Source organism: Sarcophilus harrisii, chromosome 1, assembly GCF_902635505.1.
Source record: "Sarcophilus harrisii chromosome 1, mSarHar1.11, whole genome shotgun sequence".
In the NCBI taxonomy this organism is placed as follows: domain Eukaryota; kingdom Metazoa; phylum Chordata; class Mammalia; order Dasyuromorphia; family Dasyuridae; genus Sarcophilus; species Sarcophilus harrisii.
In genome coordinates, this window is record NC_045426.1 from 539,526,588 (window position 1) to 539,548,522 (window position 21,935).

Here is a 21,935-nt window from a genome sequence, read left to right on the forward strand (position 1 = left end):
AGGTCTTAAAGGTGTCCTCCCTTTTTTTCCAAACATATATTCTTTTCATTCAATTCAGTTACAAAAACAAAGTTAACTTTTAGAAGGCAGACAAATAACTATTACATGTAAAACTTTGCTAAACAATTTCTGATTTCTCTTTTTTTATTTCTATTTTTATTCTTTTAAAGTTCTTTCAACATTTTGTATTTTTGTCTAATATAATGTCTAGTTTCCTTATTTCTCCAATAAGCATGCTATTGTACATAAAAAGCAGGCCTGCAAGTCAGGAAAACATAGTTTCGTTCAGTAGTTCTACTACTAACACATACTAATTGTCTGATCCTTGGCAAATCACTTAACATTTTAGCATTCTAGGCAATGCTCTAAGACTATAAATTTAAGATTTGTTTCTGATATGTATTGGTAGAGATGGTTTCCCCACCAGGACTTCTGTTTACTAATGAAATTACAGTTGTAATATTACTTCTCACCTATAACCACAATTTAATCCATGGAACTACAGAACTTTAGAAATAGAAGGGACATTAGTCAAGACAAACTTTTATTAGGCACCCACTTGTCCTAGGTATTGTGCTAAGTGCTAGGAAATCCAAGTAAGGGAAAATAAAACAAAAAGTAGTTACTGTTTTAAAGGAACTCACAATCTAATGAGAGGGGGCAGCATTTAAATAATTGTATACCACAAAATATTTTATAAATGCACATATGTATATATGGATGTATGGATGGATATTTGTGATAAATTATAGATAAGGTCATAGGGAAGGCGGGAAAATTAGACAGGACCAAAAAAAGACTTCTTGAAGAAGATAGAATTTTATCTGAGACTCGAAAGAAGCCGAGGAAATAAATGGTACAGGTAAGAAAAAAGAACATCCCAAACATGGGAGATAGCAAGCAAAAATTGCTGAAGGTAGGAGATGAAGTATCTTGGATAAGGAATAAATAGCCAGGAGGCCTGTATCACTGGATCTCAAAATACATGGGGAGGAGTAAGCTATAAGAAGACTGAAAAATAAAGAAGGGCCAGGTTATAAAAGGCTTTAAAAGCTAAACTGGATGTTTTATATTTGATCTAAAGCCAATGGAGTTTAATAAATAAGATGGTGACTTGTTAAGACCCATACCATAGAACTGAGGGGAGGCTGTAAGTGAGAAGAGATGAGGCAGGAAGGCCAATCATAAGAGAACCTTTCTGAGGCCAGCTTCCTCCACCCACCATTTTACATATGAGAATATTGAAATTGAGAGACAATAAATGACTTGTTCACATTACATAGCTATGTAGTGGCAGAGTCTGGATTAATCTTCTCTCAGCCCAGTTGTCTTTAGTGGATTTCTCCCCACTAAAAAAATTATCAATCATTTAAACTATAAACATATGTTTAATTCCAAAGAAATAACGAGGGAAATATTTCAATAAGACATGGAGTTTGCCCACATATATTTGAAGGGAATTTCAAAAGTCAACCCATATGTGGGCAGGAATCACCTTTAAAGCATCCTCTATAAAACATATTTTCAACCCACTGTAAGATCTTTAGGGATGGGAAATTCATTACCTACTAAGAAAGGAAAATCCCTTAATGGATAATTAAGTATGGGGATATTATCTACAATGAATTCTTTCATTTTTCACTCATTCATCTTATTTATGAGTATGTCCTCTTATGAGAAGCAAAACAAGTCTAATATCTCTTCTACTAGATAGTCTTTCAAATACTTGAAAATAACTATTATGGGCCCCTACCCAAGAACTGGAAGTATGGATATTTAAGGTAAAGAAGAGAAGCATTCATTTTGGGGGGGTTGCCATTGTTACATGTTATGTTTTTTTTCATATTGATCATGCAATCTTCTAGAATTCTTCTTTGATACTGAAAGAGTTGATATTTCTGAATCTAAGTATATAACTTTATATTATGATTCCACAAAGACATAGATTCAGTTCCCTGGAAAATCATGTATGCATCTCCACAGCCCCTCTAGGGAAACCCCAGAAACCATATGCATAGAAGCAAAGGTGCTATTTGAAGGACAGAACAAACTAATGTCAGAGACAGAGATAGGAGGAACCAGTGCCCAAAGGAAATATTAAAGAAATTAGGGGAATATAGGGAGGATAGCTATTATAGAAAGCTATCATGTCAGAAAGTTCAATGAATCCTATAGCAAGTATGGCTGCTGAATTCCCTAACAATCCTGATTGCTTTGCTTTGCAGTTATCATTCGTCCTTCATTCTTGAAAAGGACTAGTGATATCATAAGAGTGAAATCTTAACTTGCACATAAATTGAAATTTTCAGTGAGGTCCTATACAAAGAAGTACTAGAGAAATGTTTAAATTCCTTAAGGAAAACTTGGGTGGGAATTGTTACTTAAAAGGCACTAAAATAGCATCCAGTGCATATAACTTTTGTACTTTAATAATAAGCCAGATTATGTTGAATGAACTCATTTAAAGTCATTAAGCTTTACTGATTTGGTTTGGAGCCCATTAGAGAAGAAGCAGTGCACTGGACAGGGGTATTACATCCTTCCAAGCATCAAAATAGGCTTGTTCTTTGAAGTTCAATTATTTAGTAGGGTGAATTTAAGCACTTGAGGTAAGTATAGGACCAGAATGCACCATTTAATAAATATTGGAGATGAGTGATCCTCATGACTGCCCTAGTACTAGAAAATTGATGAATTAGATTCAGTACATATCTTTATCAAGAGCTATTTTTTTTACTTACTATGGTCCCTGAATAGAGAACCACTGAAAGGATTTCAAATTGCTATGGATTCTATCAGCAGTGTCAAATACTGGAGAAGTTTAAGAAGGAGAGAAATGCAGCTACTATATTGGGTGAGCCACTTGATACAATGGAACTTTCCAGGTGGCAGAAAGATACCTACCTAAATTGAAACTAAGCCAATAGTCCTTGTCTATTATTGTTTATAAGGACTATACTTTTTTTAAATGGAGGAAGAATGGATAGCAGGAAATGGAAATTGTAGTTACACAAAATAAGCAAATAATTCAAGAGAATACATAAAAAATGTGTATATCATTAAAAAATTAAAACATATGAAGGTTCTATAATGGGCTAGTCACATGTAAGGTTTTTATGTCTCCCTTCCAAGGCTAAGTTCATTGCCTGAAATGAACCAGACCACCCAAGTCAAAATCCAGTTTTGACTTTTAATGTTGATTTGGTTTGTTTTAAATGTGTATTCATGTGGCAAAGTCATAAAAGAAAGAATTAATTATAATTGACACCAGCTCTGAAACAATCAAGCCCTTTTTGGTCTAGAAGGATGGGGGAGGCGGAGTTATGGATGAGAAAAAGGGTAAAAGAATGTTCAGAAAAGAGCAAATCCTGTTAAGTACTTTCAAAAATATATTCCTATTACACTATGTTCTAAAAGTTCTATTACTCTGAAGCCCAAACATGATGCTAAGGAACCATGAAGGAGAAATTTAAATCTCAAAGAAAGTTAAAGGAAATAAGTTTTAAATTTTTCTTGAGAAAAATACTTTCTGTACACAGTAGACAATTAGTAAATGGTTGTTGAAGTTAATTGATTTTTGTCCTAATTTGCCTAGAAAATTAGAAGGGGCAGGGGGAAAAAAAGTAAAATCAATAGCAACAGACAAATGTAGCAAAGCACTTCTGACTTTACAAAATATTACAAAAAAAAAAAGAAAACATTTGCCTGAAAATCTAAATGCATTTTATCCATTGTATCAAGGTTTATTCACAACATTTAGGTTCTGAGAACTACACATTTAATCCTATGAAACCCATTTGATACCCAAAAAATAGAGCACCATATTGGATTAATACCATTGAAGAATGGGAAACCACTACCTGGACAAATATAATGAGGCTATAATTTGATATGCCAAAATCTTCATCTTCTCCAAATGCAGTTCTGACATTGTAAACATTTCAGTATCTGTCAAGAGTGAGATTTGAACTTAGTTTCTTTTATTCCTGAGGTAGGCTCTATGTACTTGTTGCTACTGTAAAAAACAATTCAAAGGAAATATATACAACTGATGAGCAGCTAAGTGGCATGATGAATAGTGTGCCAAGTCTGGAGGTAGGAAGATTCACCTCCCTGAGTTCAAATCCAGCCTGAGATACTTACTAGCTGTGAGATCTTAGGCAAGTCACTTAAACTCTTTGCCTCAACTTCCTAATCTGTAAAATGAGCTATCGAAGGAAATGACAGATCAGTCCAGGATTTTTGCCAAGAAACCCCCCTCCCAAAAAAGAGTCACAAAGAGTCAGAATGACTTAACAACAATAAACAGTAATCACAACATTAAAAAACTAAAATTATTTATAATTACCTCAAGTGACTTATGAGAACTGATTTGGTAGCCTAAATATAACTCCTTGGGATAATTCAACAATGGATAGGCCTATAGCATCCATGTGTTCTGAACAGTCCAGGAAATATATTAGGAAGTTCTATTAGGTTTGAGTTATAAGACTTGCTAAAGAGAGTGCCAGGGATCAGCTATTGTTACTAATACTGCCTGGGTGATACTAATTATTCTCAGGCTCTGATTATATCAATCAAGTATTTTTAGCATACATTAATTCAACCTTAAAATACACCCTAGTTTTCCAAAAGCATAAATTAATACTATACAAGAGACTCAGATAAGACAGATAGCAAGCTTAGCTAGACTACATGCCTTTACACATGCATTGTTGGGTTCCACCCCCTCAGTCTCTGCCTGGGAGAGAAAAATACTTAAGACAAGTAGAGACAGAGGGAAAATAAGTACAGAAGCAGTAACAAGATCAAGAACTCTCAATGGGAAGGAATCTCTCCCTCATTATACATCTTCCAGATCTCCACTTATAAAGAGTACTCAGATTCATTCAACATAAAGGAAGACAAAAACTAATTTGATGAGAATTTATGCAGACAATCACTATGTAGTCCAGTGGACCACATGGTTTCTTAGGTCCCTTATAACTGAGACTCTGATTCTGTGAAATGATAATATTGGGAGTAATAACAGGAAAATGGAAATTGCACAGAAGCTGAAGAAAGTCAATGAAGTTGACTTCAAGCCAATAAATCTCTAGGGGAAGGAAAGGCACTATAGAAAAGCTTCTGGATTTAAATTCAGAGGATATAGGTTCTAAACTTGGCCACTTACTCTTTCTGTAACCTGGGGCAAATCATTTCACCTCTGAGGCTCAGTTTCCTCAAATGGAAAATAAAGGGTTTATATTGGATTACCTGTCCAGTCCCTTCCAACTTTAAATTTCTCATTTAAGAGGCTACTATGTATAGAAATAGTAGTGGGGAGGATACAAAGTTGGGGTTAAATAGGGACCAGGATTCCAAGAACTTAACCTGATACTATTGTATCATAGTAAAACACAAATAGTTACATAAGGTCACTAGAGATTTACAAATACAACTACTGAGATCCAAGGTCATACTACTCCAGGAAAGACTTTACAGACCAAGTGGAAACCTTTTAAAGGAAGAGGAAAAGAGAAGGAGAGTGTGTTCTAGGGCTAGAGAGAAGGATGAATAAAGTCAGTAATTTGCCATGCGAATCCATTCTGAGCACAAAAAGTAGAGTACTTTAGTTGTGGTGAAGAGTATGCCAAGGGACACGAGAATGGATAAGATTGCCAGAGGAGGGAAAGAAAAACAAGTTTTCATTCCAGCCTGAAAATTACTTAATAGAATGACAGCAACAGTGCCCTGTCGTCTGGCATTGGTGTATATGTGCATTACATGGCCTACTAGTTAGACTGTCAGTCTGCCTTCAGTACTGCCTTCAGGGCAAGAATGAAGCCCACATATACATTAAGGATAGCACTTAACCATGGTGACTCAAGACCTGTTAAGCAATAACCCCAATAATAATCTGCAGAGAGTTTGAGGCAGGGCAGATCGAGGTGTTCTAGTTCTCCCAAGTTCTTTAATTTCTCCTGAGTGGGTGAAAATTGCTCTGAAATGCCCTCCACAGTTACTCTCACCCTCCCTCTCATCTTCATTCCTTCTCTTTGTCTCTCATTTACCCTCCTCCTCTTTCATGATCTATCCCCAGATACAAGAGCCCAGCCTCAGATTCACCCCGTAATCCTAGCTTTTTCCATTCAACAGCTGAGACTGGAAAATCCAAGTCTCATTGCCAGCCATCTTTCCCAAGCTTCCCAGTTGGAAAGCTTTAGAAAGGTTCCCATATGAAATCAGATACAGAATTAATTATAATTGTACAGAGACATAAGTGTGCACAGAAGGTCAGGGGTTCTCTTTTTCATGGAGACCCTCAAATGTAGCAGGCAGCCTGTTTATCTCTATGAATTCCCAAAGTATTGTATGTCAGCATACAAAATAAAAATCCAAAATAAAACTATGAACTGATTGAGTTAGAAATAGAAACAAAGTAACTGGGTACTTTTTAGCTTCTGATTGATCCATAGGGACATAATGTTTCTTAGTATGGAAGAGAAAGAAAGAAAAAAGGCAAAAAGAGCATTCCAATGATTTGCCCACCACCAGCACCTCAGGCTCTGGACCTGCCTAAACACAAAACACTTTGTATGATTGCCCAGATGACAAAAAGAGGAAAGCAGTTGGTGAAGAGCAAAAATCCTGCTCATAAAAGATGCCATTAGTACTGTAACAGAGTTGTTGATGTATATTACACAAGAGGCAGATTTTGGCAATACTTTGAAACTATGTTCAGATGAAAACTGAACTTGATCTGGAAAATTATTCCATTCTCTCAAAGAAATATAGAGCACTGGCTACCCACTTCCTTTAGTTTCTAAATCCAGCATGGCCTTACCCAAATCTTTCACCAACTTTCTCTACTTCAAAATTCCCAGGAGTTATGGCTCTTCTATGGTGCCTTTCTTGAACAAGATTATCTCTAGTTCTCTTCCAACACAAAATCATATGATCCAAAATAAAGAGGGAAAAGGACCCACATGTGCAAAAATCCTTGTACAAGCTCTTTTTATGACAAGGAATTGGAAATTGAGAGAATACCCATCAGTTGCCAACTGGCTGGATAACTTTTGGTATGTGTATATAATGGGGATATTATTCTTCTATAAGAAATGATGAGTAGACTGATTTCAGAAAAGTCCAGAAGAACTTAAATGAACTGATGCTGAGTGAAGTAAGCAGAAACAGGAGAACATTAAACACAATAACAGCAAGATTATGTGATGATCAACTGTGATGGACTTGGCTCTTCTCAGCAATGTGATGATTTAAGATAATTCCAATAGCCTTGGGAAGGAAAAAATGAGACTTACATCCAAAAAGAGAACTGTGGAAATTGAATATGGATTGAAGCCGAGTATTTTCAGCTTTTTGTTTGTTTGTTTGTTTTCTTTTTCTTCCTTGTGGCTTTTCCCTTTTGGTCTGATTTTTCTTGCACAACATAACAAATATGGAGAAATGTTTAAAAGGATTGTGTATGTTTAAATTAAATCAGATTACTTGATGTCTTAGGACAGAAGAGGTAAGGGAGGGGGGAGATAAGAAATTTGGACCACAAAATCTTATAAAAATGAATGTTGAAAACTATCTTTACACATATTTGGAGAAATAAAATATTATTGAGAAAAGAATTATATGATCCATCTCCGGTCTCATAATAGCATTCTCCTTCTAAAACTTTAAAAATTCTAAGAAATCTTAAACTTCTAAATTTTAAGTTTCCTGTACTGTATCTGAATTATGTTCATCATCTAACTTATTTTCCATCACTAGCTAGAGGAAATAACTTGCTGCAATGGCTGGGGAGGAGGTGCAGAGTTTCTAACACATATAACCAATGATTTTGCTACACAAACATATAAATCCACTTGGATACAGGTGAGAAGGGGATCCTGGATCTTGCTCTTTTCTAGCTAGAAGAGTAGCCATTAAAGGTTCAGTCCTAAAACTGATCTGAATGGAAGCTTTGGACTTTTCCATTTTTTTGATGGAGACCAGTTTGCCTGTCTTCAGGCAAACTTTGCCTGACAGACTTTTGCTCCCATTAGAGCATTTCACTCTTCAATTTAATGCAAACATCCAATCAATTTTAGCACTACTATGCTAAAGCAATTACAAGTCATAGCTTTCCCCAGCAACAGAGATTAAAGATGCTTGATACCAAGCTAGGTTGAACTCACTTCTCAGCTCTGTCACTGATCTGAGAGAGTAGAAAAATTACTTTGATACTTCCTTGATAAGGTCATCATTTTATTTTGCTGTTTGTTTTTGGCAACATGCTATACAGTTATCCCTTCTACATCACAACTTTCCCATCGTGGTTTTGATACATCATGGGTCAATATAAGAAATTACTATAAATGGAAATTTGGGAGGAGTTTTGTGGAAGCTACTGAGGGCACAAGAAGGTCAGCATATAGTATGGAAGTTTAGAAACTCAGAAATGCTTCACCTAAATTTTACAATAAGGCATTGTAAACACCCTAAAAGAAAAGAAAATTCAGACCTTTTTAATACAAATTAAGGGACAAAAAATTTTACATGGATTTTCCAGATTATGGGAGATTTGTACTTCTAACCCCCTTGAAGTGAAAGGGATAACTGTACATCAGAAATTCCTCAAACAAAATCCCTGTTGCATCTGAGAATCTCAATGAAAAAAGAATGAAGAAGAGCATGTTTTATGCTTAGTCACATCTCTCTGCACCCCTGTAATTCATTATGTATCTTTTTTTGTGTATTATCTTTCACACATCTCCGACCATCAGTGCAGCTTAATTAATGTTAGTTTTTAGAAACTTATTCTTCATATGAAAACTTTTTCTGAAAATTTACAAAGTCTTAATAGTGTCCAGCCTGTTATTTAGCAATAAGATTTGAACCTCCCATCAAGTTCCATGAATAACTTATTCAATATGAAAGATATATATATGTATATATATATATATATATGACTGTACATTTATAATCGGTATAAGATGATTGCACATGTATAACCTATATAAGATTGCTTGCTATTTTGGGGAGGGGAGAAGGAAAGGAGGAGGAAAGAATGGAGCTCAAAATCTTACAAAGATGAACGATAAAAACTTTTTTTTACATGTAATTATAAGAGAAACTAAATACTATTAAGTTTTAAAAAAAAAAAGCTAATATTAGGAAGTTATGCTGATAACATCAAAGATTCCCAGAATGGAAAGTTCTTTGACTACAACAGATTGCCAATTTCTCTGTAACCTTTATTTCTTATGAAATTTGCTTGTGGTCCTAAAAGTTCATTGACTTGCCCACTGTCACACATTGAATATGAACTTGGAAGTTGGATTTAAATTCATGTTTTCCTTACTTCAAGGCTAGCCATCTATCCACTTTACTACACTGTCTCCCTGAGCAATTATCATCTATGCTTTATAGTTGAAGAAACTGGGGGCCAAGATGCTTAGGGTAATAAGAGCCTATAAATGATTGTGTCAAGCCTTGTATATTAAAGATCTAAGGCTAAGATTAGTAAAACTTACAATTCAATTTCTTTTGTGAATTTATTTTCATATTTTGTTTGGACACAAAGGATATTTTCCAAAAAATGTTTTATAAAATGCATTTCACCTCAAACTAATTATTAGTAGCAGAAAAAAGAGAAATGTCCTGTAACATTGGTTTTACAATACAAAATAATCATTGTATTTGACCAGTTTTGTTATTTCTCCATGTTGACTTTCTTTAGATTGTTAGTCATTGTTTATAATGTTAAATTCAGCTCTATAGTCTTCATTTTGCATAATTTCATACAAAACTTTTCATGTTCCTCTGAATTTTCACAGCACACATTTCATACAGTTAAACAATATTCCATTGCATTCAAATATTTGTTCAGTTATTTCCCAATCACTGGGAAACAAATACTTTGTTTCTGCTTTTTTCATTACCACAAATAATGCTTCACGAGCATTTCCATACCAGTCTTTTATTTGTTATTTATCCTTTCATTCTCTGTGTGTGTTTTTTTCCTAGCAATAACTTCCTTAGAGTATTATCCCAATGGAAGAAGTTATGGGTCAAAGAGAATCAACAACTTAGAAATTTTTATTCTTAATTACAAATTGATTTACAGATGAGTTAAATCAATTCATAACTACTGTGAGTTAGGGTACTTGAATTCCCATTTCTTTTCCCGCAATATTTTCTCAACTTTTAGTATTTTTTAGGTTGTGAGACAGTAATTCAAAGTTGTTTTCATTTTCATTTCTATTAGTTATTCTTATCATTTAGGTAATTAACAGTATTTGATATTCCTCCTTTTGAAAACTCTTTATTTCTGCCCTTTGATCATTAGTTTATTGGCAGAGGTCTCTTGATAAAATCATATTATATCACACATTTGAGATAATTCAAAATAAATATGAATGTCAGTCTTTTGTCATAATTAATGCCACTGTCCCTAATCCATCTCTGTTGTGTGTAGGGTTGTGTGTGTGCGTGTATTGTGTGTGTGTGTGTGTGAGAGAGAGAGAGAGAGAGAGAGAGAGAGAGAGAGAGAAAGTGAGGGAGAGAGGGAGGAAGAGATTGTCAGTTTTGTCAATTATGATCTCTTCTATTTTTTGGCCAGTTACAAATTTTTTTTCCAGATCCATATTTATAAAATTTCTAAATCCTTATTTGACTCTAGATTTTATAGTATGTTTTATATGTACATCTTTTATCTACTTGAAATATGTGGTATGGGTATAAAATGCTCATTTTAAATTATCTTTTTGTCACCTGATCGCCAGTCTTACATCTCTTTCTATTATCCATCTCAAACCATATTTCATATATATATATATCTTATACTCAAATGCTCAAACAGAACTCACTATCTTTCCCCTAAAATCTTCCCCTGTTAAAAGGGAATTAAAAAATCTTCTATTACAATGGAAGGCATCATCATGCTACTAGTAAACCCAGGTTTACAACCTGCATATTATCATCAACTCCCCAGTCTCATTCACCCCACATATTCAGTCTGTTGCCCAGACCAGGTCTTTTCTATATTAGTAATATCTCTTGTAGATAAATCCTCTTCTCTTTTTGTGCAGTTTGAACCCTGACACAGGGCCTTAACACCTAATAGATTATTATAATATATATAATAGATTATTATAATAGTCTGGCTGATTTCTTCATTCAAGTCTCTTCCTACTCTAAGCCATCCCCCACTCAGTTACTGAGATGATCTTCCTATGTTATGCATGCCCCAAATCTTACTCAATAAACTCCAGTGGTTCCTTGTTAGTTACAGAATCAAATAAAAAAATGTCCCATTTGTTTTTTTAAGATCTTCATTAAAAGACCTTTCTTTGTATCCCCAGTGTTTAGCACAATGTTGGCACATAATAAGCACTTAATTAGTGCTTATTGACTTGAGTCACAAGATTTTCCCAATATTTCTTATTAGACTTAGATCCCTTTCTCAATTATATACCATTTTTTAAAGTAATAGGTTCTTGGAGCATGCTCACATTGCCTAACATGGAGGCACTCTGCTTCTCTGGGAGGTTCCTCTACTTTATGAATGGGAATTGTTGCTGTTGCTGCTGTTGAGTTGTTTCCAATTTTTCATAACCTGTGAACCATACTGTCCTTGGGGCTTTCTTAGCAAAGATACTGTAATAGTTTGATATTGACAGAAGTTAAGTTATTTGCCCAAAATCACATAGTTAGCACGCATCTTAGGTCAGATTTGAATTCACATCTTCTTAACTTTAGGCCCAGCATTCTATCCACTGAGCCAGCTAGATATGAAAGAGAATAGCTTCCTTCAATAGCCAGAACTGTCTTTAACACTTTCAGGCTGAGGCACACACTATCTTTTCTGCATATTCTTTTCTTCTCTACCCAAAAAGAATATTTTATCAATCTTTCCTTTTAACCCACTCCAAGAAGTGGGCTAAGGATCTCTCTTCTGTTTCATTTGTTCTCAGTTTCAGGTGTTGGAAATAAGACTCACTGACCTAGGGGCTCTATCCATGGCAACATTGAAGGCAGAAGACAGCAGAATATCTGCAGCCAGCCAACTCAGAAAGGAAGTCCTGAGGAGCAAGAGAATGCAGGACTCAAGCCTAAGGAGGGCTCTGGATTTAGAATTTAGAACTGTGCTGTAAAGAATTAAAGCTAAGTTATGAATATGATCCCTTTTCTTCCTCAGACACTGAGGTGTAAAGAGGAGATAAAGTTCTGTGTACTGTAGAATAAATTTATATAATTTGTTTTACATCTTTGAATTAAATATGTGTTTGTAAAATCTAATCCAACTGTTAATAGTTAAATGAAACTGAGGTACAGGGGATCCACTCCTACAACTGAAAGAATACTATTGACAGTATCTAGAGTCATTTGCAGGTAGTCTGGATACCTATAGGATTCCTGAATACCCCAACTGAAGGGTAAATTGTAATATACATAACCTTTAGGTAGAGAAGGCTAAAGTGGTCTATTTTATATTTGATTTATCAAACCAACGTATTGAACAATGTGTTTCTAATTCATAGTACCATAGGATCACAGGTATAGAACAAGCAGAACTCTAAGAGATCACTTTGGAATACACTGATATTTCATAGAGGAGACACTGAGATTTAGAATGACTTTTATCCAAGATTACATAGGTACCACATGGCAAACTCTGAATTCAAAACCAGAGCCTTATTTTTCAAATCCAACACTATTTTTATACCATTCTCCTTCTTGATAGTCTATTAATTGACTTTTCAGTTTTCTTAAATCTTCTACCATTTTGTTATTGTTCAGTTGTGTCCAACTCTTTGTGACCCCATTTGGGTTTTTCTTGGCAAAGATACTGAAGTGGTTTACCATTTTCTTCTCCAGGTCATTATACAAATAAGGAAACAGGAAAGAGAGTTATGTGACTGAAAAAAGTATGTAAGAGTTACATATCTAATAAGTGTCTGAGGTCAAATTTGAAGTGAGGTTTTCCTGACGCCAGGCCCAGCACTCTCTCCATCCACTGTGTTACTTGATTATCCCTTTGTAATATAGTTTGAAATTTGATAATGTGACATTCCCCTTTCTATTTATTTCATTTACATCTCTTTATAGTCTTGAATTGTTATTCTTTTAAATTAATTTTGTTATCATTTTATCTAATTTTACAAAGTATTCCTTTGGTAATTTCTTTGGTATAACATTCAATCTGTAGAGTGATGTGTCATATAGTCATTTCTAACCATAGTGATTTGCCCATTTCAGTTCAACAAACATTCAAGACATGTCTATAAATGCAAGGCATTGAGCTAGACACAGCGTATAAAAATGAAAACATCGCTTATCCTTTCCTGCAAGAACACAATATATGCATAGGTAAATATAATAATATTTTCTGCTTCTGTAGCCTAGGCTCACCAAAATCTTGATATCTAGACATTTTACCTCATCACAATGACAAAAATGGGGGCGGGGGAGGAAGAGACCAATAGAAGAAATTCCATTTAGGAGCTTACTTTTTGAAAATATTTAGAACAACATTTCCCTACATTAGAAAGTGAAATTTTTGAACTAGCACATTCAACTATTTTACTTTTTATAAGAAAGGAATAAAGAAATAGTTTCAAGCAAACTTGAGGCTATTGCCTCATGAAATCTGATATTGAAGACCTCAGGGATACTCACAAACCTCATCTACATAAACAACAAGGTAGCAATGAGTTTACATATTCTATTTTCAGTGTTTAAATCTTTCTCAAAACAAAATACCTTGGCTTGACAAAAGTTTTATATTCATTCCAAAACAACGTATAAAAACAGAACTATGGTAGAGGGAAAGAGATTGGAATTTGGAATTAGAAGAGTTGGATTCAAGTCTCAAGTCTTTTAATTTTGATCTGTATGATCCTCTTAGTCTCAGTTTCCACTTCTATTTATATGGGTAGAGTTATATCCAATGACCTTTGACCTTTCTTCTGATTTAAAATCCATAATCTTATCAATAGAGATATGCACATATAATTATTCTGATTTATATTAAATGACTTTGAAAGCACATCTCATTATCTGCACAAGAATTTGTCTTCATTTTGTAGAAAAGCAAATTGAGACCTTTTTTGGTCCAGGAGTTGGTCCAGAATTGAGTCCAGGAGAAATTACTCTAATCTATGACTCCTTAATTCAGTCATTGATTCTAAGAGTAATCAAATCTTTTTTATCTATCCTTTGGCTTATCCAAATATCAGAATTTCTCGTGCTAGAAGAAAAGGTGTTTTTTCTCCTAAAAAGATAACTAGTGCTACAAGTATAGAAGCAGCAAAGTGGATCAGTATATAGAACATGAAGTCTGGAATCATGGCTTGGAATTATGAAGACCTTCATACTGAATTATGAGTTCAAATTCAGCCTCAAGATGCTTACTAGCCATGCAACCCTGCTTAAGTCATTTAACCTGTATTTGCCTTAATCCATTAGAGAAGCAATTAGCAAACCACACCAATATATTTGCCAAGAAAACCCCATGGACAACATTGGCATGCCATTATGGTCCATGGAGTCACAAAGAATCAGACATGACTGAACAAAAACACAAGTTTAACTTCTGGCCTTTCAAACTAAAGTTTTAAAGAGGGTCATTATGCTTTATCAATTGAAAACAAAATAAAAAATATTCAATTGGCGCCTCCCTTCTTTCTAGGGACAACATTTGTACCTGGAAAAATTACAGATCAAATGCAGAATTAAGTCAAGATGGATAAGAAAAAAATAATTCTTTGGCAGGATAAATAAGTGCCAAGATTCAGACAAAATATTTATTCTAATAAGAATTTAGGATTAATTACAACGTTCTCCAGCTTATACTATAGAGATAGAGATATATATTTAAAGACCCTCAATCTACACAGCAAAAGTCATTAGAATATGATCTCTTCTATGTGACCAAAGCTAAATTCATATTCCCTCTAAATAAGAGATTTCAAAGTTTCCATGCATAGTCTAACAAATTACTTACAATAAAGTTACCAATTTCAAATCCTTTTCTGTAGGGAGGCAGTCTGGTTGTTTTGCTCCTTAGTTAGCAGAAAAGAATGCCTTTTAATCTCTAAGGGTCTCAGCTTCTCCCAATAGGAAGAGAAGATGATCAAAGTAAGGAAAATGAAACAGAAAAATTAAGTTACTTGCTCAAGGTAACACAGGTAGAAAAGTAGCCCTTTATGATCTGAATCTAGGTCTTTGGACAAAAGATCTAGTGTCATATTTTTAAAAGGCAACAAGTTCCTTGAAGAACAGAAGACCTCTATAGGTACTTGGATACTTGTCCAATGTGTTAATGTTAGCTTTTAGAGGGTGGAAAGGGGGTAAATGTGTCATTCATGAAAACTATGTAACAGTTTGAAATTCTTGCAACTGTTGTTCATTCATTTATGTCACATCTGAGTCTTCATGATTCCATTTGGGATTTTCTTGGCAAAGATACTAGAGATATTTGCTATTTTTTCATTTTATAGATGAGGAAACTGAGGCAAATAGGGTTAAGTGACTTGACCAAGGTCACACAGCAAGTATCTGAGGACAGATTTACACTCAGATCTTCCTGACTCCAGGCCCAGCACTCTATCCTCTGTGCCACCTCACATTCTTATGGCATTTTGAAGTATCCAAGACACTTTGTTTCACACATCACCCTTATGAACGGAATGAGGATCCAGGTGTCTTGATCCTGAATTCCAGCATTTTTTCTATTGTATGATGCTACTGAATTTTATCCAGTCTACTTTGAAGAGACCAGTCCTGCATAGGAATTACACTGGAAATGAAGATTATGTAGTTACTCATCTCTCAATGGTTCTATGCAGGCAGATATTTTAATTTCAGTTGCATATTGAGAATTCATTACATTTTTCTTGACATTTTTAATCAAAGTCAAAAAAATCTACTTTTTGAATTCATTTTATTATTCCTGGAGTCAATTCAAGCTTAAAAGCATCCAAGCTTTTCTGCCATTTTCCATAGCCTGGATTTCTTCCTTTGAAACATGGAAATAAGAGGAGATAAAGCAAGAGAAAGAAGGAATGCCTCTAACCGGTTTTAGCTGCTACTCCAATTGAGTACCTAGATCTAATGCTTTAACAAGAAATGAGTGGGCAGGGGAGAGAAAACAGGATGTTACCAGGGCAACAGCCCTCCCTCCAACTCACCACAGGAAAAGAGAGATATGTCCATAATCCCAGGAAGAGTCTAGGCCTTTGGCAAGAAAGAGATTAAGCTTGCCATCAACAGAATCAAATGTTAAGGTGAGAAGGTGTAATCAGATCCAGCAACCAATGCCAGCAGCTCTCCTCTGGCTCCTGTGAAGATCTCCATTTGGAATCCTCTTACCTTTCTGTATGATGCTTGGACCTCTGGCACAGAGCAGAGGCCCAGTACCAGGTCCAAGACACAGGCCGATGCCAAGGCAATGGGTGGGCCTGAGGCCACACAGAATGCTAGGCCCACAGCCAGAGCCTGGGCCCGAGTTTCAAGAGGACTTGAAACCAAAATCGGCACATTGATACTTCATTGCCACAGGCTGCCTTGACCTTAAAGACTGCACCAAAGGCGCTGCTGGCAGCCAGAGGATATAGGCTGGTGAGTATTCTAGCCTTTTCAAAGGCCACAAAAGAACACAGTGATCTTTAAATTACTCCTTCCATCCTGGCATCCAACGTGGGCAAAAAGACGAACATTCTATCCTGTTTATGCCTGTGGTGCATTTGTCCTATTCTGCTGAGTTAGAAAAGTCATCCAAATAACACCCTCTCGGGCAGCAGTCTCCACACTATGGCCTGACAAAGATTGCTGCTGGTTCTTACTATTCCTACCCTTTGCACTGGAGTAGATTAATAAGGAAAAGTAGGAAGGTGAATTAAATAGGTAAATTCTCACATCCATTGAATGACTCTTATTACTGTCATTAATTACACGTACAATATAGGCAAATCCCTAACCCTCTCTGGGTCTGTTTCCTTATCTGAGAAAAAAAGATTTCCAAGCTCTTTTCCAATCTTTGAAATTCTGTGACTTTCTGATACTATTAAAAAAAAAAAAACTATATGAACTCTCAAGGTTCCCTCCAGGGCTGATACACTATGAATGATTGTTCTAGACCAATCAAATCAATCTATCAATCAACATGCATTTATTGTTGTCTATGTAATCACTGAGGATACCAAAAATGACACAGGTCTTGTCTTCAAGAAAGGGAAGGGATTAAGCATTTATGAATCCTACTATATGCCAGAAATGCTTGAATGGGGAGACAATAAGAACAAAACTAAGGATGTCAACAGGGATGGGTACTAGATCCACAAGGAATTCTCAGAGAAGGAAACTTCTTTTTACCAATGCATGTCAGCTACTAGAGTTTTACAGAGTTACCTAAAGCACTGAGAGGTTAAATAACTTGCCCAGAAACACACAGTCAATATAAGTCAGAGGTGGGACATGGGACCAGGACTTCACAGCATCTAAGCCAATACTAGCCATTATACCACACTAACTCTATATTTATATTTATATCTATATCTATTTCTATTTCTATCTATATCTACATCTATACACATATGTCTATGTCTATGTGCCTGAATGTATATATGCATATAGATATTCACATATACACACATAAATGTATCTATACATATCTATCTATATGTCTGTCTGTGCATGTATATATATATATATATACATAAAAATATGTTTACACATATCTGCATGTAATGCAGATATGTGTATACCTGCATATATGCACACATGTTATATATTCATGTGTATGTACATTTATGTGTGTATGGTGTATTGCAAACTATAACACCCATATGCACATGCATGTATGCTGAAATTTATGTGATATGTTTCACCACATGTAATACATGCAAAATACATAGAAAGCAATTTGGAGACGGAAAATGGTAGCATGTATGAAGATTAGGAAGGGATTCCTATAGAAGGTAGTGCTTTGGCTATCTTTAAGGAAACTGTTGATTCTAAGAAGCAAATATAGAAAATGCCTTCCAAAAATGGTTGGTAACCAACATACAGATGGAGACACAGGCGAATGGAAAACCATGTGTGAGGAAGAGTAATAGTATAGTATGTCTGAATCAGAGTAAGGGAAAGAGAAAGGGGATACGGGATTAACAACAAAAACAAGAACTTGAAAAGATAGGAAGGGGCTAGATAATAAAGAGTTTTATTTTCCAAAACAAGGAGTTTATATTTGAATCTAAGAAGGAAAAGAGAATGATTAGAGTTTTTGAGCAAGGAGGTAACATAGACTTAGAATTTTTTTTTAAATCATTTTGTTAAATGGATTGGAAAGAAGAAAGTCACTTCAGCTCTAAATTTGTGCTACAGAAGATAGTCACTTCAGCTCTAAATCTCTGTTCCTATGGTTAGCAGATTGATGATTTAGAAAAAGACAAGTCCTAAGAGTCTTGTCCCACTTTCTTATTTACAGATGAGTAAACTGAGACCCAAAAAAAGGTTAATTGACTTGGCCAGGGTCACACCAGGGACAGAGACAGGATTAAATTCAATTCCTCCAAATTAAGAATTCTTTTCACTCTGCCACTCTGTATGGAATGTGAAATACAGAAGAAAATGCAAAAGACCATTCTATAAAATATCAATATCAATAAAACTGTTTATGAAGAAAGCCTAAAATGGATTATATCATGTCAATACACAAACACTAAACAAATCACATACCAATCTTATTTAAAGTTAGGGATCTCTTTGATTAGATAATTCAGGAAAATGCTTTAGGAGCACCTTATTTGAGAGATTAAGGAAAGGAAAGATTTCTTCTTTCTGGTTTTTGGTCTTACACTCCAATAGATCCATAAACTCATTAATATAGGTGCTCTCTCTACCACTACAAATGCTACCCATTCGTAGCTTCTAATCCTAAATAATTCTCATCTACCAGAGACTTCCATAAAACCTCTATGGGAGGTTTATCCAGTATGCTGGGGGTCCATGCCTTTTCTGTAGGTCTTTTAATATTCATAAATATGGATGTACTCTCTTCCTACATTCCCCCTGCCTTGTCTCTTTCTCTATCTCTATCTCTCTGTGTCTCTGATTCTGATTCTCTCTGTCTCTCCTTCTCTCCCTCTTTGCTCTTGGAATATAAGAATTAACACATATGACTATTTGAGAAAGGCAGCTTAACAGTGCTAGAGAGACATCCTAACCAAAAAAAAAAAAAAAAAAAAAAAAAAGAATCAAAGCCCACTTAGGACCCATTCTGTCAAATTGAGCTTGGGCAAATCACTTTACATTTCAATGACTAATATTTATAGATTAAGTTTCAGAATCAGTATCAATATGCATCAGTAGAAGTAATTTCTTCACAAAGAGTTCTTCTACTAAGAAAATCTCAGAGCTGTATTATTAACCAGTAGGCCTTGAGTTGGGGGAATGAAATAGAATGGTCTCTCAGGACCCTAAATACATTCTAAAAATGTAATTTTTTAAAGAACCATCTCCAGAGTATTTCTACTCTCTTTCTCTTTTTCAGGTTAAATATAAAAGAAGAAGGACTAGCTTAAGGGGGGGAGGGGTTTAGAAAAAAAAGATAAAGTTGAATATTGAATAAGAATGAATAAAAAGAAAGTAGCTGTAGAAATCCATGAAATTCTTTCCAATTCCATGCAAAGTAACCTAAAACTGGAACAGGACACACAAAGTCTAGATTTCCTGAGATCCCTAAGATATCACAGGGTCAAACTAGGTTAGCAACATAGTACCTCTTAGTAATCGTGAAACTTTTCTATAAGTGAAAAGGACTTTACAGATCAGTTAGTCCAATTCCTTTATCACTCATGATAAAGATATCTTCTTTGATAAAGAAAAGGAGAGAGAAATTACTTGCTCAAGGTGAAACAGCTATTAATGGGGAGGGGGAAAATCTTATTCACCATGGAGTATTCTAACTCCCAAAACAGAGCACTTTCTACTATACTACAAAATTTTTTTACACTCCCCTTAATGAACTCCAATTCTGTGATGAATGAGATGCCCACTGATTATGAAAATAACTTACTTTTGCTAACTCCCCATTCCCTAATCTTTAGTGATTTAATTAGTATGATACCATAAGATCATGGTATCTTAACATCTTGAGCTAGAAAGGATCTCATAGGTCATATTGTTCTATCTTCTTTGTTATTTTTTTTTAACTAACGATGCATCAAGACTTAGAAGTGACATGCCCAAAGTCACATAAGTGGTAAGTAGCAAAATGAGCATTTAAATCCAGAATCTTCATACTCCAAACCCAGAATCCTTTCCACTACAGTGCAGTAATGAGAAAAAAAAAAAAGCTATGATAGCCATGCTGGAAAGGGAAAAGATGTGGTTTGCCCTTAAACTCTATCTCATAAAGATCTCATCACCACCAGCCAGCAGATTTGAGTCAGAACACCTACTTTTCTTCTAGAAAAGCAAACAAAAAATAATGTTTGTAAAGCAAGGGTTTTCATGGCTGATGGACTATTGGACTTGTATACAGAACAGCCATCTCTGAATTGTGTCAGCTCAAGAAGAGTCTGGGCTCTCTGGTCCCTGAACAGCTGTCAGAAAGTGTGTGCTTACTGATGGGGGAGTGGACAAGGGGGGATGGGGGAAGCAGGGCTGAGAATGCAGCTACAAGAATATCACTGCTTTTGCACACTTTCAAACAGGCATCTGTTTGTGTGGGAGCTGTGATTCGGTTTTTTTCCCTCCCCACCATCCTCTGTTATTGTTTTAAAATGACAGAAGAAACAATAGCTCCACAGAAGTTATTTTTTCACAAGCCAAATGTCAAGTGAGAGCTGGCACGGCTGGAGCAAAATTAAAAGGGTGGGGTTAGGGAGATGGGGGTGGGAGAATTTGTACCATAGATTTGCTCCAATAACTGTATTTGCACAGACCAATGATGGTATGTCCCTTGGGTGGATGAAAGGACTTCATTAGTGTCTGTGATGGGGCCATAAACCACATGACTTGAGGCATTTCCACTCCTGGCTCTTTTATGATATGTTTCAAAACATCCAGGAGAGAGTCTCAGAAGTTATTATTTTTAAATACAGCCATGTAGGCAATCCTTATTTTCCAAGCTACAAGCCAAGGATAACGGACATTCCTGGAGATTCTTTCGGTGCGTGTTGGGTGGTAGTTAAGGTATCCCTTTATTTTCCTATCAATGCACTACTCTTACTTCCACAGTCTCCCTATTATTAAAGGCTGTTGGGCTATGATTCCCACCCCCATTCATCCAGTTTATGAAAATCAGCAGCTCATATGGAACAGAGCTATAAGCTCTAGGCATTAGGGAAAAGCACTCCATCATTAACCTTTTCCCCTTTGCTATTATATCACATCTCTGAAATATTACAATTCAAGAGCTCTTCATTTTATGTAGATTCTACTTTATTTCACAAAGCAAACACTCTTCTTTGAAGCATCTCATGGGGGAAAATGATCATCTCCATAAACTTTTTACAATCACCTCCTCCTCCACCTCTACACTACCACCAACATAGATAAAAGTGCACACATGAGCTTTAAGTGGATGGATCATTATAGTTTCAGGTAACACATGGCACCAGGACTTTTTCCTCTTTCACAGAGGCCACAGAAAACATTCATGATGATGAATTCTGATGAACAGCTGTTGTCTGCCCATTGCCTAGTCCTGGTCAGAGTTATTCCGGGTTACTCATTCTTTCAAAAGCATATGTTTCACACATTCTATTTCAAAATTCATTATACAAAAAGACAATAAAAGAATCTTCTCATTTAAGGATAGTATGAAAATTGTCTATTATGATTTATTAGCCTTGGCATTTTTCCTTCAGTGACGTATAGAATTTTGTATTCCAACTGACTCAGCATCCTGTGGATACAGGATGTTATTTCCCTGCTAACCCATACACCTATTT